At 40.8% G+C, this 19,384-nt stretch overlaps 1 protein-coding gene across 2 annotated transcripts in view; it reads right to left on the minus strand.

Annotated features, from left to right (window-relative positions):
* Nucleotides 1-19,325, minus strand: part of Rgs6 (regulator of G-protein signaling 6) — a 486,793-nt gene extending 467,468 nt beyond the window's left edge. The window contains exon 1 of one of the 2 annotated variants that reach the window (XM_013017123.1): nt 19,158-19,325. The gene's annotated coding sequence lies outside the window, so the exon portion shown is untranslated. Of the gene's footprint in view, nt 1-18,773; nt 18,831-19,157 lie in introns of those variants that run through there. The other variant, XM_013017129.1, reaches the window with a different exon arrangement.
* Between the last annotated feature and the right edge of the window lie 59 nt (nt 19,326-19,384).

The raw sequence follows: 19,384 nt of genomic DNA on the forward strand, positions 1-19,384 counted from the left end.
TCCCCCCCTCCCTGTCACTCAACCCAGGATGTTGTGCCTCATGGTCCTGCACTCAGTCGCTATAACAACTGCAGGAAGTCCTGGCTCACCAGGGAATTCTCTTACCAGAACCACACTCATAGCCCCTTGCCAATTCTCTCTCCACCTTTGAATTCTTCTCCTGTAGACAAAATAGCCATGTCCACAGTGTCCTCCACCTCTACTCTCAGCAATGACCTCCTACCACCTTAGGGAAATCTACCCTCCTTTAAGACATTCTCTCCCTGGTAGCCCCCGCATCTAAACTTCCTGTCTCTCCAGACCGGGAAATAAGGCAGGCATTCTCCAGGCTCTCCATTGTTCCCTCTCTCCTCCCTACACAAATCTCTGCTCTCGTGACAGATATCTTTCCACCCACCCTCACTGTGGTGGTCCTCCTCCCTCCTACTGAAGTGGTTTCATTGCTAGTAGATGGTTGCTCTCAGATTTCCTTCTGCATCCCTAACTCCTTCATTGATCTCCGTAACTTCAACATCAGAGTCAAGGGCTTATGGGAAAAAATGCTTCTCAGTTCCTTTATTTCCCTGCCTGAACCTATTTCTCCCTCAGCTGTATCTGACTGTCTCACCTTGAATTCTATAACAAGCGCTGCCCCCCCATGTGCCCACTTTCCAACTCACTTATTCTGCATTCATTGCCAACCCTACAGCCTTTGTACTACCTGTGGCCATTTCTCCCTCCACCTTCACTTTCTTCTCTCTGTAATTCCATTGTGAAGTCACACTGTTGTAATCTCTCTGCTCCCACAAATCCTTTCCATATCTTGCTGTTCTGGCAAAGCTCTATCAATGATGGAACCCAAACACCCACCACCTCCAAGTTCACATCCAAGCAGATGAACTTCAAAGCAGAGAGGAAGTTCCACAACCATCCTGACTAGCTGCATTTCAAGTTCATGCCAACAAACTTGAAACAAGTAGTCAACACTACTCACCAACCAGAAAATGTTTTCCAGCTGACTTTCCTTTTGTCCTTTCTGCATTGGCAATATCACCTTCTTCTTACTTAACATTTAGTCCCGGCTGGTAGCTTATTTCAGAACCCACTGAAGTAATGGAAGTCAGGAGAGACACGTCCTTCAACCCTCATGTTCATACAGTCTCAGCTATGCCACCATGTTCTGGACTTTCCTTTCTCTTACACAGGAAAGTTGTGCTGCATTTACTAAAGGGAAAGTATTTTAGTTTTGCTCTTAAAGGTGGCTATAGGAAATTCCTGCTCACTTGGACCCTGTAACCACACCAACAGAAGAGGTCTCTAATACCATACTCCCTAAGGAAGACTACTTAGGAAAAACCTAAAAATCAGAGACGAAACAAAAGCAAAGACACTGGCAAAATTCAAAGTCTTTGACCTCTACAGCAACAGAGAATACTCAATGCAGCCCAACTCCTCACCAGAATGAAGTCTCTCACTAAAGGCCTATTTGCCTCAATTTCTGCTTCACAGGACATAATGAATGGCTTTGAATGGAAAACTACAAGCCAGGAAAAACACATTCTGAGGAGATCAGCATCCATCAGACTGAGACTCAGATATGTCACAGATGTTAGAATTACTGGTGCCATTAATAGACAGAAAAATTTAAAGAACTATATTTAAACTTTAAAGATTTTAATTAAAAAAACTAAGTGGATAAAGCAGAGACATGAAATTTAAAAAACAATAAAACAACAATAAGCTCCTTTTCAAAGGAGATATTACAAACTCAAAATCCCTGCAACACATGGAGCCTGCTCTCCCTGGTCTGCTCTGCATATTCTAAATAGTCAAAAATACGAATCAGGGAGCTTGAAGGCCAAAGAAAATTTCCAGACTAAGAGAGAGAGAGAGAGAGAGACAGAGCCAGACACAGAGAATGAAGAAAAACAAAACAATATTTAAAAATCGGGGAACAATATCAAAAGATGTAATACAAGTATAATCAGGAGTCCAGAGAAGAAAGAGAAAGGAGAAAAACTATTTGAATCAATAATGACTGGAAACTTTTCAAACTTCATAACATAGGCTAGAGCACAAGTCCAGAAAAATTAAGAAACACTGATCAGAATAAATGGGGGGAAGGAAAAAAAATAACTCTTAGACCCTTGCATTCAAATTGAACACACACACACACACACACACACACACACACACACACACACACATTGAGAAATTCTGAAGGAACCAGATCCTTACCCATATAACAAGGATAGGAATTGAAGACTTTCCCATCAAACACCACACAAGCAAGAGTGCAGCTTGAAATACTAAAAATGAAAGAAAAGGAAAACACTCCCTAAGAATTCCACATCTAGTGAAATTCGCACTCAAAAGTGGCAAAAATAGACATTCTCAGAAGATTTTGCTAAAAACAAGGAAGTTCATCACTGGCAGATTTGTGATGGGGGTAAAAAAACTGCTAAAAGAAATTCTTCAGGCAAAGGAAAATTGTACAAATCAGACACTTGTATATACAAAAAGAAGGCGCAAGTATCAAAAAAGAAATAAAGGTAAAACAAAAATCTTTAGCCAGGAGTGTTGCTGCATATGTCTAATCCTAGTATATAGGATGCTGGGACAGGAGAATCTCAAATTTAAGACAGGTCTAAGCTTTAGAGTGAAGCTTTGCCTCAAAAAGTCTTATATATTCTTTATGTTAGTTCATCTACAAGAAACAAATAGACCCTTCTGAACAATGTTAATTGGATAAAAATTAATATATTTATACATACTATATTTATAATACACACACATATAGTGATGGTCCTAGGCTTGAACTCAGGGCCTGGGCACTGTCCCTGAGCTTTTGTGCTTACGGCTACTGTTTTGCCACTTGAGCCATAGCTCTACTTCTGGATTTTTGCTGGTTAATTAGAAATAAGAGTCTCCTGGACTGGGCTTTCTTGCTTGGCCTGGATTTAAACCATGATTCTCAGATCTCAGTGTCCTGAGTAGCGAGGATAATAGGCATGAGCCACCAGTACCCAACCAGAAAAATACTTTTAAAGACTATCATATCAGGGTTGGGGATGTGACTTAGTGGTAGAGTGCTTGCCTAGCATTCATGAAGCCCTGGATTTGATTCTTCAGTACCACATACACAGAAAAAGCAGGAAATGGCACTGTGGCTCAAGTAGTAGAATGCTAGCCTTGAGCAAAAGCAGCTCAGGGCAGTGCCGAGACCCTGACCCAAGATTGGCAGAAAAAAAAAAAGACAGAATATCAAAGCCTAACAGAACTCTGAAATAACTCTTGATATTCAACTAGTTCAAAGATTAACAAACTAAAGTCCATGGGACACTATAGCTGCTTGTTTTCCTAAGGTCTGTGTCCAAGAAATGGTTCTTTGGTGATTGAAAAATATTAAAAGGATAATATTTTATGACACATGAAAATTATACAAAGCTCAATTTGTGTCCATAAATAAAACTTTATAAATGTCCCTTTATTTGCTTCTTTGTCATTGCTTTTTGCAATACAGAACCAAATAACTGCAAGCTCAAGGTATTGACTATGTAGTCCTTGGCACTTAAAAAAAAAGTTTATGTCCGAAAAAACAAGCACAAATGTTTTATTTTTCAGAAGATGACCCTGAGTCCTGGGAAGGTCCAGTTGTACTCTAATCTCTCTTTGATGGTCAGTAACAGAGACTGCAAGAGAACTTGGGGCTGGAGATCTCAAATGCTTCTCTTGTAAGGATGGAATCAAGGTTGTAGTTTCAAATGCTCTTGCCTGTAGGGCCTGCAGACGACACACTTTATTATTCTCTCATTTTACATGAAAAGATTGTGTGACTGCTAGAGAAGAAGTAGGAGTGACAGAGACACTTGCCAATTTTTATACTCAATAAGGGGATGACTAAGAGATAAAGAGGATGGTGTGATCTCAGGTATTACCATGGTCTTTTTCTTCTCTTATGATTAAAAAAAATAATAATATCATCTTTATTCTTTGGGATTTCATTGTTTTCTTTCTTTTGAAAAGCAGGTAAAATCAGTATGTGGATACCTTAAAATTAAGCCCTTCTATGTAATACAGAGTGCATCCCTTCAAAAACCCTATTATGCCACACTTGGCATAAAAGCAATAGGCTTTTTCTCTTCTTCAGACAGCAAAACTTAACAAAAGAAAAATCTGTTCATAAAGCTCAACAGCCAGAAGCTATCTCAGTCATGGAAATAACAATTGAAGAGTTCCTGAGAGGGCTGTTTTACAGCATTACATGTACAAAAATAGTCTGATTAGAATGTACCATTTCTGACCATGAGGATCTGCCTACAACTGACCAACCCTCAAGAACATCTAGAAATTCTGGATAAAAAAAAAAGAAAAAAAAAACCTCCTGAAGCAAAGAAGACATAGTGGTTCAAGAATTTAAAAATAAATAAATAAATAACAGAAAAACAGGAGTCTGATATTCCACAATTTAATTATTGCTTTAGGCATTTGGTCAAAGTCAATCTCTATTCATGATAATAGGCTTAGCATTTTCTGAATGTGACTGGGCTTGTTGAGTCTGGAAAAGGACATTTACAAAAATACTTAAAGCAACTATCATACCTCGTAGGCAAACTTTAAAACTTTGCCACTGAGATGCACACTTGAATCCCAGCACTCAGGAACCTGAAGAGGAACAATTAGGAGCTGTAGGCCACCCTGAGCTACATAGTAAGACACCATCTCAAAAAGAAAGTTTCCCAATGAGATTAGAAATATAGAAGGAAGCACACTTTTGCCACTGCTACTCAGCCTTATGTTAGAGGTCTTAGTCCATGTAAAACATAGGAAAAAGAAATAGAGTTGGTTGCTGGTAACTCACACTTGTAATCCTAGCTACTCAGATCTCAGGATCTGAGGATCCCAGTTTGAAGCCAGCCTGGGCAGGAAAGTTCATGAGTCTCTTATCTCGAAGTGGTAGAACACTAGTCTTGAGCAAAAGAAGCTCAGGAACAGCAACCCACGCCCAGATTTCAAGTCCCAAGACTGGGAAAGAAAGAAAGAAAAAAGAAGGAAAGAAAGAAGGGGGGAGGAGGGAGGAAAAGAGAGGGAGGGAAATAGAAATCACAATGATTAGAAAAGAAAGGGTAAAAATTGTTCTGATGGTAACTGAATTGTGCATATAGAAAATCCATAGTAATCTATACACAACTATCACAATTAAGAAGTTAACAAAGTCACTGTACATAAGGTCAATAGATAAAACACCAATTTTATAGAAATATGATTTTTATATATAACATATACAGAAACATGATATGGTGTTAAAAGGCATCACTTCTAACAACAATAAATAACTTCAAATAATAGTAATAGATATCTCTTAAAAGATGATCAATATCTTTACAACAAGGGATACAAAAATACAACAGAAATAAAGTATCTAAATAAATGGAGGGATGTGGCATATTAATGGATGGAAATAGTCCCCACTGTTAATGACATTTATTTACTTCCAATTTGAACTAGACTTAATGCAAACGCCATCAAAGTCCCCTCAAAGGATTATTTTAAAATTGATTCCATAATTCAAATGGCTAAGAATAACTAGACTATGCTTATGTTAGAACAAAGCTGAAGGACATCCATTACCAGACAACAAGACCGCTATAAAGTGCAAATAATGAAGGTATGATATCAGCATTAAAAAGAACAAATAGGGAAATAGAATAGACTAGAAAGCACACAAACATACCCCAATATGTCTGATCACCTGACTGATAACAATAATATAAATTGGTACAACCACTCATGAAAACCCTTCCTATAAGCCAACTACACCTGAACATATATGTACAATCTAAAATTCTAAGAATCAAGTCAGGTGTATGCCAAACATACAAATGCATTTGTATGTCTACCATAAAGCACGTTCAAAAATGTTTGAAGCTGCAAAATTCATAATGTGACTGAATTACAAATGTCCGCCAACTTCCACCAATAGTAGGTGCATAAATGTGTACAGTGAAGTATCACCATGGAGAATGCTGCATATCAATAAAAAATGAATGAATAATCACTACACATCGCAATATGGCTGAGTCTGTTAAACAATGCTGTATAAGAATCCAGCAGAAAAAAATGAGTACATATATACATGCTCTTAAATGAAAAGTATATATTTCCAAAATGAGAACATAATTGGTAGTTAGAAATCAGGCTAAAAATGAATAATAGGTCAGGTGCCAGTGGCTTACGCCTATAATCCTAGCTATTCAAGAAGACTGTGATTTGAGGATCACAGTTCAAAGCCAACCCTAGGCAGGAAAGTCTGTGAGCCTCTCATGGAGCTGTGGCTCAAGTGAAAGCACTAGCCTTGAACACAAAAAACTTTGAGACAGCACCCAGGCCCTGAGTTCAAGCCCCGACGTCAAGGAAGAGTGCTGATGGTATTGCTTAAGTTCCTGGATCCAGCCTTAGCTTGAATCCTCAGCTAGATGGTCAAATAAATGTATTTACTTATTTTTTGCTTGAAAGGTTTGAATTTTGCTTCAGTTCTATTGGGATATTGTTGGATTTGGGGGAGGGGGCTCTGAGAATAAGGATCTTGTATTTTATTTTATTTTTTTGTGAACATACTGTACAGAGGGGTTACAATTACATGGGCAGGATAATGCGTACATTTCTTATCAAGCATTGCAGCCTCCTCCTTTGTTTACCCTTCACATCCCTTCCCAGCCTCCCCCCTCCCCCCCCCAATCCCAATCCTTCTCCTTTCCCCCCCTTCCCCCCCCCGCACCAACGTTGTAAAGCTCGTTTTGGACATGACAACTTGTACTTCTCATTGTTGCAACAGGTCCACCTGTATCCTTAAACGACTTGTTTTTCCACATCTCCTCCACAAGTTATACTGACATCAAATATAGTGAGGGCAGGGGTTATACTGTGGGGGAGGGACATACAAGGCAACAAAGAAATAATCTTGTAAATGCATTAGAAACAAATGCATGAAAGAAAAAAACATTAAAATACATACCTAAGGGTTCATTTTCCTAACATCACATTATCTGACCTTTTCCGCTTGACTCATACATATACTAGATATTGCAAATAAGGGAAACCATGGGACCTATGTTTCTTTGGGCCTGGCTTACTTCACTTAATATAATTTTTTCCAAGTTTTTCTATTTCCTAACAAATGGGGCAATGTCATTCTTTCTGATGGAGGCATAGAATTCCATTGTGCATATACCACATTTTCTTGATCCATTCATCTACTGAGGGGCCTCTGGGTTGGTTCCATATCTTAGCTATGGTAAATAATGCTGCAATAAACATAGTTGTGCTGGTAGCTTTAGTGTGGTCTTGTTTGTAAACATTTGGGTAAATGCCCAAAAGTGGGATTGCTGGGTCATAGGGGAGTTCTATGTGAAGTCTTTTGAGGAACCTCCATAATGCTTTCCAAAGTGGTTGAACAAGTTTACATTCCCACCAACAATGCAGTAAGGTTCCCTTCTGTCCACATCCCCTCCAGCATCTGTTGTTGTTAGAGTTCTTGATTTTTGCCATTCTAACTGGAGTGAGGTGGTAGGATCTTGTATTTAAATGAGCCCGAATCATTGTCATTACCACTACCATTTTCATTTATTTGTGGCATTCAATTCCTTCCAAGGACTGGCTCCCAACTTGTGTTTCTAGTCCAATCAATTACTGTTCATCTTCATGCATCAACAACATAGACAGTCTCAATCACAGAAAACCTGCCTGTGCTCACCAGACTTGAGGCTTGAACTTAGGACCTAGATGCTGTCTCTGAGCTTCTTTTTGCTCAAGACGAGCACTCTGACACTTTAGCCACACTTCCACCTCTGTATTTTTTTGGTGATTCATTGCAATAGGAGTCTCATAGACTTTCCTCTCAAGATTGGCTTTGAATCACGATCCTCAGATCTCAGCCTCCTGGGTAGCTAGGGTCACAAGCGTGAGCCACTGGTGCCTGGTTTGTGTTTTTGATAGCCCACTGGTCGTTCATGTTAAGGAATATTGGGAATATAAGCAACTGGAGATCAGAAACTGATGCTTGAAAATGAGGAAGGGGTGGCTGCAGGAGACAAAAACAGGGGAAATGGCTTTTGCAGAGGAGCTTTGGAAAGCTAAAGGAAGCCCACTCCCCAGCCGCCCAAAAAATCAGAACCTAGAACTGACAGCATATGCTTTGGTCTGATGCTGAATATCCTATGTACAGGGGTGTGAAGCTGGGAAGTTCCTAATGAGTCAGGCAGAGTAAGTTCTGATAAAGCTCAAACAGTGATGTATTTACTGCACCCTTACAGAATGAGGAGACCCAGGCATCAGCAGCCAACCTTTCTCATCAAGAAAGTCTGAAAGGCACAGAATGCTGGGACAGAGCTTGACACCAGAGGAGTCTGCCCATGGGCCCGGGTGAGGACTGAGATACAAGAAAACTTCATGCCACATTTCCCTGCTGGGGTGGAAGATGCTGGAAAAGTAAAGGATGTAGCTGCAGACTTGCTGGAACACTTACATTATCAGTATAAGGTGAGTAAAATGTCACTCACTGTACACTTCTAATTTCTCATTTTACTAGCACAAAATGTGACAAATAGGCTGGACACCAGAGGTTCATTCCTAACCGTAGATACTCAGGAGGTTGAGATCTGAGGATCAGGGTTCAAAAACCAACCCAGGCAGGAAAGTCCCTGAGGCTTATATCTCCAATAAGTCACTGAAAAGCTGGAAGTGAAGCTGTGACTCACATGGTAGAGTGAGTGCTAACCTTGAGCAAAACACCCAAGGACAGCACCCAGACCCTGAGTTCAAGCCCCAGGCCTGGCATAAAAAACAAAAACCCAGCCAAGTGCTGGTGGCTCACGTCTGTATTCCTAGCTACTCAGGAGGCTGATATCCGAGGATCCAGTTCAAAGCCAGCCGAGGCAGGAAAGTCCAAGAAACTCTTATCTCCCATAAACCATCAGTGGTGCTGTGGCTCAAGCAGTAGAGTGCTCACCTTGAGCTGAATTGCTGAGGGACAGCGCCCAAGCCCAGAGTTCAAGCCCCATGACCAACCAAAAAAAACAAAAAGAAAAAAAAACCCAAATATATAAATAACTAATATATATGTATATATATAACAAAAATCCAAACATATAAATAAATAAATGTTTGGGACCTACAAATAAATAAAATTTTAAAAACCCAAACATTTATTTATTTATATGTTTGGATTTTTGTTATATATATACATATATATTAGTTATTTATATATTTGGGAGCTTTTTTGTTTTTTCTTTTTGCTTTTTGTTTATTTGGTTGGTCGTGGGGCTTGAACTCTGGGCTTGAGCACTGTCCCTCAGCTCTTCAGCTCAAGGCAACCACTCTACTGCTTGAGCCACAGCACCACTACCGGTTTTCTAGTGGTTTATTAGAGATAAAAGTCTCACAGACTTTCCTGCCTAGGCTGGCTTTGAACCACGATCCTCAGATCTATGCCTCCTGAGCCTCCTGAGTAGCTAGGATTACAGGTGTGAGCCACCGGTGCCTAGCTTGGGGTTTTGTTTTATATACAAATATATTTATATATTTATTTTATATATGTTTTGGACATACACACACACAGAGAAACACTTTTGCTAACAATCAAGATTTCCTTTGTCCCTGTTTCACATATTTTTAAGTTCTTCAATGCAGACTTCTCCTGTCAGAAAAATTTTTTAACAACCCAACTCTCAGCAAGGGGGTATTACATATTCCCTGTATACTCCTTGTATTTTAGCTCTTCTATCCTTTTATTTACACTGGCATGCCTCATGCACACTCCTGTGCCCTGCTACCCGGGTGGCTGGTCACATCTCTCCAGGCTTCAGACCTTCCAGTCCTCCAACATTCAACACACTTGCTCAACCTCTTCAGTGAAAGCGCTCAGCCTGGAGGTAGCTCTCCCCAATGCTCTTTTTTTAATGCCCCTTACATATCGTCTTATCTCCCCCCCCTCAATAAAACTCTAAGTTTCTTAAACATACGAGCCATATTTTATTAACCATCATCCAGAAGGATCTTGGGTTATAGGACTCACAGCTTGGTCCAAATAAGGAGTCAAGAGGAACAGTAGAGACTGTAGCTAACTGCAATAGGGAAAGGAACCTCTACACCCAGGGAAGAGATGACTACTGCTCCCAAGAGGGCTTCCAGTACCCTCTCCCTGTAATACCCTCTAAATCAGAGGTTTCCCAACTCTATTCTGTGGGGGAGCAAGAAGCGGACCAATAGTGCTGATCTGCTTTGTATTATGACCCAGACTCCTGCATATAAACAGAAGCCAACAGCCACCTCCTAACTACCTGTTGCATTAAAAATGAAGATGCCTTCCCCTAAAAAGTCTACAATACAATCGATATAGTTCTTCTTTGTGAATGTGTCCTTTCTATTTCTATGCAGCTGCTGAATCAGTCTTTGAATTAGGATGTACGGTCAGCAGAATAATGACCATCTTCCTGCTTGGTTTGGAATCTGAACACAGTAGCACTTACATAGCAGTTTAAGATAATATACACTGCATATTTTTTTAAGTTGTTGTCTTTTTTACTAGAGAGGTCACAAACAGATTAGATTGGCCAACACAGATAGATAAAAGGAGCATTTCAGACAAAGTTTCTCTTAGATTATGCCCGGTGGAACTATACGATTTTTTTTTCTTAATTGGAATTAGTTGCTGATTTAAAATAGTTTACAAGCAGGCCAACAATAGGACTTTTGGAGCAGCCCATACCCTTTATTTTAACATGGTCCTCACTTTTCCCCAATGCCTTCCCAGCCCTGGAGGCCACAACCAGATAACCATCTACAACTTAAATTTCCTCACTCATCCCCCTCATTTGCTTTATTCAATCAGTCCCACTAAGTACTTGAGTTTGCAACTAACTAACTTTCTCCTTCTAGCGTTTATTCCACAATAAATGAAAATCTTGGTTAAGTACTATGAACCAGAATACCACAGATGCTGATGTTAGAACAGGAAATAAGACAGAGTCCCCACTTCCTGGACATATATGCTTAGGGAAAGGACACAAGATGTCCACATGGATACACAGTGTGCAACAGCATAGGAAGAAAAAATAGTAATGGGGACAATAAATGATAATGAGTAGAATCAGGAGGTACAGCTGCCATTTTTCTTTTTCAAACCTGGCTTTCACGCTCAGTATCTGATGCTTCCCCTATTGGCTGGTACTCTACCACTTGAGCCATGGCTCCAACCCCAGAGCTACCATTTTTGCTGGAATGACTTTGATTTTGAAGGCTTTAGTTGTTTTGTTTTTGTTTGGTTGTCTCTCTCTCTCTCTCTCTCTCTTTCTCTCTGTGCATGTGTGTGTGCATGTGTGTATGTGTGTGTGTGTGAGTTTGCTAAGGACTAATCCAGGATCTTGTGCCAGGTAAATATGAGAACCTATCACTGAGCTCTATCCCCAGCCCATTAGATTAGTTCTTACTCTAAAAGTAAACATTAATGGATTTAATGTCAGCCACTGTCAACCATTCCCATCAAAAGAAAACAATATCTTGCTGTTATTCCACTCTTTACCTATAAAATTTCTTCCCATTTCCCAAAGGCTGTCTCTTCCACATCTGACGATAGGACAAACTCTCTAATTCTGAACTGAATTGTATTGTTTCTTGCCTTTAAAATTCTTTGCTACAAAATCTGATATGACATAAACTTGCAGTAAGTTTTTTCTAGATACTCATTTAACATCTTTTATCATTAATTTTCTAGTTATTTCTATCATCATTCCAAGAGGACCAAAAATAGCTTGAGGGTAGGGTCTTTGTTACTCCCCATTTTGTGATATATCAAAGAAACTCAAGATTTTGGAGGCGGATAAAAATCTGAGTTTAAGCCAGGCCTACTAACAAATGTCTATAGTTTTTGATACTGTGACATTTGAATCCAGGAGTTCAAGACTAGCCTGGGCAACATAACATAGCATAGCAAGACTCCTTCTCTCTCTCTCTCTCTCTCTCTCTCTCTCTCTCTCTCTCTCTCTCACACACACACACACACACACACACACATACGTGTGTGTGTGTAAAATTTATTGACATATGTGTGCTTAAACCTGGGCTTCATCACTTGATAATTCTCTGGCATTAAGGGCAAGGGCCAAATCTCTTTTTTAATTTCTTCATTAGTTTCAAAGCTTATTTTCCTGTTTCAATACTTTCTCTTGGAAGTAATGCCACCTCTCTGCTGTTAAAGGCTTCGATCTACAGGAATCTTTACTGAAGCAGATCCTTACTTTGTAAGAATAGCACACCACTCTGACAGATCCACAGCTTGGGGTCACTATTCTGTTTAGTAAACTGATTTTTATAAACCATTCACTATGTGTGTGACCTCATGCTGGAGACGGAGATAAAATTAAGACTCAGACCAAAACAAACAGACACCTTACAGCCCACTAAGGGAGACAAACACATATTTAGATACTAGACTGTAAGTCTCACCTTGTAATAGATCAGAAGTGGGTCCAATAAGCAAGAAGCCAAGGGTTATAGCATTTGCCCCTCGCACCCACTTCTGAGCTAATCTGTTCATGCTTCCTATACCAGTCAGGCATCCATCCCAGCTAATCTATCCTTTCTCCTATTAACTGCACCCACCGCTGCAAGTCAAAAACTCAGGTCACATTAACCAAACTCCTACTAAGTCCCAGGCACTGTAAGAAATACCTAGTCTTGGAAAAAATTATATTAAGTGAAGTAAGCCAGGCGCAAAGAAACATAGGTCCCATGGTTTCCCTTATTTGCAATAACTAGTATATATTTGAGACAAGCAGAAAAGGTCAGATAAGATGATGTTAAACGAAATGAACCCCAAGATAAGGACACAAGGGTTTATTTCTTGCTATCGTTTCTAACATATTTATAAGGTACCATGTGATTTTTGTTGTTGTTGTTGCTTTGTATGTCCCTCCCCCACGGTATAACCCCTGTTTTCACTGTATTTGATGTTGGTATAATTTGGGGAATGGAAGGTAAAAAACAAATTGTTTAAATAGGGATACAGGTTGACCCATTGCAACAATGAGATGTACAAGATGCTATGTCAAAAAACGAACTTTACAATTTAGGCAGGGAGGGTGGAAGATGTAGTTGTGGAGGTGGGAGGGAAGGGATGGTAGGGGAAAAACAAAGGAGGAGGCAACAATGCTTGATAAGAAATGTACTCATGGGGCTGGGAAGGTGGCTCAGTGGTAGAGCACTTGCCTTGCATGCCTGAGGCCCTGGGTCGATTCCTCAGCACCACATAAGCAAAAAGAAAAAAAAAGCCAGAAGTGGCGCTGTGGCTTAAGTGGTAGAGTGCTAGCCTTGAGCTGAAGAGCTGAGGGACAGCACCCAGGCCCAGAGTTCAGGCCCCACGACTGGACCCCCCCCCAAAAAAAAGAAAGAAATGTACTCATTACCTTGCTCATGTGATTATAACCCCTCTGTACAGTATTTTCACAATAAAAACATTTAAAAAAAAAGAAGAAGAAATACCTATATCTAGAGGGAAAAAAAATAAACAAACCATGGACCAGTTTCAGGAGTGGGTCACAACTGGCTCAAGAGGTACCAATGCAGCAGCATGAATAGTGTTTCACTTCTCTTTCCATTGCTGATAAATAGCCCTAATGGCTATTTATGATAGAACCCTTGCCTTTCACAAAGAGGTCTGTCCTGTAGTGCCCTATTCCACCTAGATATCTGGTCTACTTGCTTTCCACAAGTTTCTTCAAATCTCAATGGTAGAGAGACTAGACTGATACAGCAAGTCTTTGGGAAAAAGACAAAAAGGAACCATTACCTTGGAAGATGTTCTTTTCAGAAACACTTGTTGGAATTATTGGAAAACATTTGGGTGTGACTGTTCCATTTCCTCAAGCGGCTTCTACCTCTTCTGCCTCTGCACTACCGCTGATCTGTCTTCAGTCTCACACACTGCAGAATTAACTTTTATTCTTATTTTGCAGATGAGGAAGTGAGGTTCAAAAACACAACGAACAGGTTTTTGTAGGTGCTTCTTTAAGAACAACCAATAGGAGTCTATCCAGGTTGTGATCTAGCAGGGTCTCAAGGAGTGCACTACGGGTGTCTTGAGGACTTGCAAAGAGTCCAAGCTAGTGCACACTCTCCCCGGAGAACTCACCTTAGTGGGCTCCACTTGGATAAGAAGAGCCTCCTGGGGAGGGCGGATATGCAGATTTCTCCTTTGATGTTTTCTCCAAAGCATTTTAGAGAAGTTGAGACAGTCTCTGCCACAACTAACTTTAACAGCCACAGATAAAGGTGCACCTAATTTATTCACATTCACCTTTTAGTGGTTCCATGCATAAAATAGGGGTGTGCACTATGTCTCCAGCACCTAAGTAGAAGGAAAGGATTGATTTTCCATTCGACAAGTAGCCACACAAAGATGAATGAAAGTTCTAAGTTCTTCCGCAGCCAACTGGAATTCCCAAAAATCTGACTTTCCAACACCCAAGAGGGGTCCAGGGAGGGAAGTGAAAAGCACGTTCCTTCAGGATCAAGCGAGCCTGGGTCTGATTTCTGATGTTACTGCTAGCTGTGGTACTTATTCTGGTTAATTTGTCTCTTTGGGTTTTAGTTTCCTCAATCATAAAATGGTGATCTCTCTCCTAGGTGCTAATGAACATTGATGTACCTTTTGGTGGGAGAGCTTGGGCGGGTGGGATAGCATTGACTCTTTTACCTCTTGGTTTCGTAAATGAGGTGAGTATTAGCAAACTTCCTCTGTCCTTTTATGGAATATAATAGAATTATATTATTATATGTTATAATTATAATGACATTAATATATAAGAACATTACATTATAGAATATCTTTCCTCCAATCCATTTTTTTCTGGATGACAACAATGGAATTTTACTCATCCACTAGAAAGAATGATACTGTATCATTTGCAAAGAAATGGAAGGACCTGGGAAAAAATTACATTAAGTGAGGTAAGTCAGATCCAGAGAGACAAGGGTTGCTAATTTTCCCTCATATGCGGAAGCTAGAATTAGTTTACAAACATACAAGTAAGTGTTGGGTGGTATGCAAGTGTATACAAATGTATTAAGTGAAATATGGTAGATTCAAGGGAGAACTCAAATAGTGTAATTCCTTAGAAAGTCAAAGTCAAAGCTCAACAAAACCAACACCAGGAAGCAGGGACTTGAATGGGGTAGGGTAGGGTCAAGGGGAGATGGGTAGACCAATGAAGAGGGGAAGGGGGAAAGTGCAGTCAAGCATTCAATGTATAACCCACAAAATGAAGAGAAGTGAGGGAAGGGGTGGATTGGGAGGGCTGGGTGAGAAGTTGAAAGGGTGATATCCATCAAGATGCCTTGTATTCACAAACTGCTTGGTAAAATGGCAGCTCCTTTGTACAACTACTTAAATAATAAAATAACTGGCACAGTCTTTACATATAACCTATGCACATTCTTCCGTACACTTTAAACCATTTCTAGCTTACTTAGTACAATGTAAATGTTTGTAGATACTCTATTTGTAGCTACTCAGTACAGACACAATATATTTCTAAATACTTCAATGGTGAGTTGAGTGGGCAGAAGCAGAACCCAGAGCGATGAAGGGTTAACTGTATGTGGCAGGAAATGTGTTGCTGCTCAGAGGTCTCAGGGAGGTACTCTGGAGCATGTAGTAAACTTCACGGTGTATAATGTCTCAGGCAGGTATTCCTAGTCATTCTGTGGAACTCATTAGGCTTAATGTTTATTTTTAATTGCTTAATTGCAAGCATTTTGGTGTTCCTTGCAGTTTGAAGAACTGGGCTTCATGACTAATGATGACTCTTATTACAAATTTCATGGTCCCAAATTTAAGATGATTTTTCTCTTCTATCTTGACTAGTTGAGAACGTTTCTCTCCATGGATAGAATAAATATTGATTGAACCAGCCAGTGGTTCCTGAGTAACTATTGGCAGGTACATTGCTGGGAACTGGGTCGATGGATGAAAAACAAAAAAAAAAAGTGAAAAGAGTTTTTGGCCCAGAAGCTTACTTTGTAGTCTTCATGAGTGTACCAGAGCAGTGGAGTTGGCCTCACCTAGGGGATTATTAGAAATGTAAATTCTCAGGCCAATTCCAGGCAGGGTGAATCCCAGCTCTCTGTTTGAATAATCTTTCTTCAAATAAAGATCATCCTCATCAAATGTCAAGGCAACACAAAAGTCAGAGGCGTTTGAGCTGAACCTGTATGTGTCATCTCTCCTTCGAGGAAACAGAGGCCTAGTGGCCCAAGGCCCCATGGTTGATAGTTGATAGAGAAATTGCAAGCAGAACCCAGTTCTCCCACCCAGAATGGCCAGTATTTCTTGGGCACTTTGTTTCCTAAGTCTAATGGGAGGCCATCCACATTACCATCTCAAAGTGCAAATACTAGTTTGGGACAAGTAAAGAAGTAGAGAACATACTTTTTTTTAAAATAACAAAGATTAAAATTGAAGTCTGATCTATCAATTCATCTAGTAAATCAGCAATCACTTCTCAAGCTCTATGTGTAGGATCTGAAGACTGGGGGGAGGGTAAACACAATGAAGATGTAATTCATATAAACATCTGGAGGGATGTAGATTGAAGAAATGTCAATAGAGGCTCACTTGTCTGTAGAGGATTACAGATAATCCTCAGTTTTTTTTTTATTTTTCTGGATTGTTCTAAATAAATGTTACCTTTTTATAATTAAAAAAAACCATAAAACTGATTTTGGAAATGTTATATTCCTATCACTCAACATAGAGATGTACTTTATATTTCTATTTCTTTCCATACAGCTGGACAGTGTGTGTATAGTAATTATTTATATCATGCCATATGTTACAATGAAGATGAAATTCAGTAAATACATTCCTTCCAGCTGGCCTTGAATACTGAAGAGGTTAAATGCATTCCTAGGTTCAAAGCACTAAGAATTAAGACAAGCTGTGGGGCTGAAGGAAAAATTAATCCCAGCATTGAGATCTTTGAAGAGCATCCCTTTCAAAAATTAAAAAAAAATGTTTATGTGACACACAGCTTCTTACTCAAAGCTCCCTGGTGTTTAACCCCTGGCACAAAACGGAATGTTCAGCCATGCCTGGCAAAGTCTTAGGAGTTCAGAGCATAAAATGCATGGGAAAAAATTAGAATGAGAAGACACATAACGATCCTACTCTCACATAAAATATTTTCCCTGCAGGATAATAAAACATTGGCAAATTCCATAGTCCAAAGTACTTTAATTTTTTTGGGGGGGAGTCTTTTCTCAAAAGCTTGCTCACTTAAAAATCTTTATGCTGGAGATCCTATTCCACAAATCAAAACTAAGTACAGAAGCAGGTACTTTCTGCCACAAGAGATTCAGGGATAATGTTACATTGGAGAAGGCCTTGATTGCTTCTATGAGAAACTAGCATTGTTTTATCAAAATTCCCTACAGCAGGAATTTAGTGAATGTTAATTGAAAAAAAATTTTATCAGAAAGAAGGATCACTCCAAAGATTATGGGAAAAACTCCACCAAACATTGTTTCCTTTAGAGTTGACATTTCTAGAATCTGCGGGGTCTTTCTGGCAAAGATGACTTACTAGAAGTCTTGAAGTAGTTAATAGTACCTGAGATCACCATATTTACACAACAATTTATCCAAATAGTAGTATCAGAGAACTCAAAGAATTTATTTATATTGCCAGTGTAATCGTGGAAGCTCTGGCTTACAAGGCTGTCGGTCCAGTCTCCAGTTTCCATTAGTCCTCTACACTCTTCCACAAAATAAACCTACACCCACTGCAAAATCAATAAATTCAGAATAAGAATAAAGAACACACAACTCACAGAAAGTTTCCCACCAATAGTCTAGTTTGGATGCCATAAAATTACCCATCTATGCAAATTGCTCAGCAAGAGCCTAGTGGTCTACATGAAACTAAACACAGGATTTTCCTTCCAGTCTGACAATTTTGGATACACACACACACACACACACACACACACACACTTGTATGACCTTCCCAACTCAATTCTTTTTTTTTTATTGTGAAAATACTGTACAGAGGGGTTACAAATACATGGGCACCCAACTCAATTCTTATCCTTCCATTTTTCATTCTCTTGGGAGAGAAAAGGTTTTGCTGCTGGATTTCACCTGATCCTATTTATGTATTTGTTTGTTTATTATTTATTTATTTATTTTGCAGATGGACCTGGGGGCTGCTCAAAGGTATTGATCACAAGCTTCAGTCTTTCCAGCTCCTAAGCATAACACATGCAGGGAGGACGATTCCGTGTCAATAAGAGGATCTCAAATAAATCCCCTGTGCAGTAGAAAAACGCCACTTGTCTTCCACGAGAGAAAGTGACGTTCCCACTCTATCAGCCCCCTCTTTTTTCTTTTCTTGCGTTAAATGAAATACAGCAGCTCTCATTCTGAACGACATTAAATTTTCTGGGTCACTTCCCCGATCTCGCTGGGCCACTTTCCACTCAGCCTGCCAGTCACTGTGACAGCGACTGCACACTTAACCCATCAGTCGGTCAGCCGTCTGATCTAAGATTCTCAGGGTTTCCTTTCCTAAGCAGCACCCGAACCCCACCTCCCCAAATCAACCGAGGCTCGCCACCCCGCGCCTGCCCTCCACCAAGCTCACCACCAAGCCTCGCCTGTCTTCCCCCGCCAACCACCAACCGCCAGCTTCCTCCGAGAAAAAGTTGAAGGCACTTCTTTGCGTTTGAGGTGCGCAGTCGTACCTGCGATCGGCAAGCCCAGCCGGCGCCGTGGAAGCGCTTGGAAGCGCCTGGGCTCGGGGGTCCCGGGCGGAGCGCGCTTCGCACCCAGCAGCCGGGAGCGAGTCCTGCGCAGACCTGCGCCCATCCCACACAAGTCGGCTCGCCAGCTCGCCCAAGCCCTTATGTAAGCTCCCCTCCAGCGGCGGTCCCAACCGCAGGCACGCACCGCACCTGTCACGCCTCGGAAGCCGACCCGCGCCCAACCCCGGGAGATGAAATCCACACGTCTGAACGGCGGGAGACCCGGGGGAAGGAGGAGAGGGGTGCGGGGCTGCCTCGGGTCATCCCCGCCGCCCCTCCATTTGTCTCTTGCTGGGGATTGTTTTTGGTCACAACTACAATTACCTTAGCAACCGAAGAACTGCTGGACGCCCTCTCCCTCCGGCTTCGGAATTGCTCCTACAGCCAAGCTCGCGCCAGATTCATGGTCCAGCTTGGCGAAGCCCCGGGAACCGAAGAGCGAAGGGGAGTCTAGTCCGGGTCCGCGCTGCCGGGCGGCCGTGTCGCCTGCGCTGGCCGGGTGGCCCGGGTGTGGAGCGAGCGCCGGGGCTCAGCGAGCCGAGGGCGCAGCC

Source organism: Dipodomys ordii, unplaced genomic scaffold, assembly GCF_000151885.1.
Source record: "Dipodomys ordii isolate 6190 unplaced genomic scaffold, Dord_2.0 Scaffold2, whole genome shotgun sequence".
Lineage (NCBI taxonomy): Eukaryota > Metazoa > Chordata > Mammalia > Rodentia > Heteromyidae > Dipodomys > Dipodomys ordii.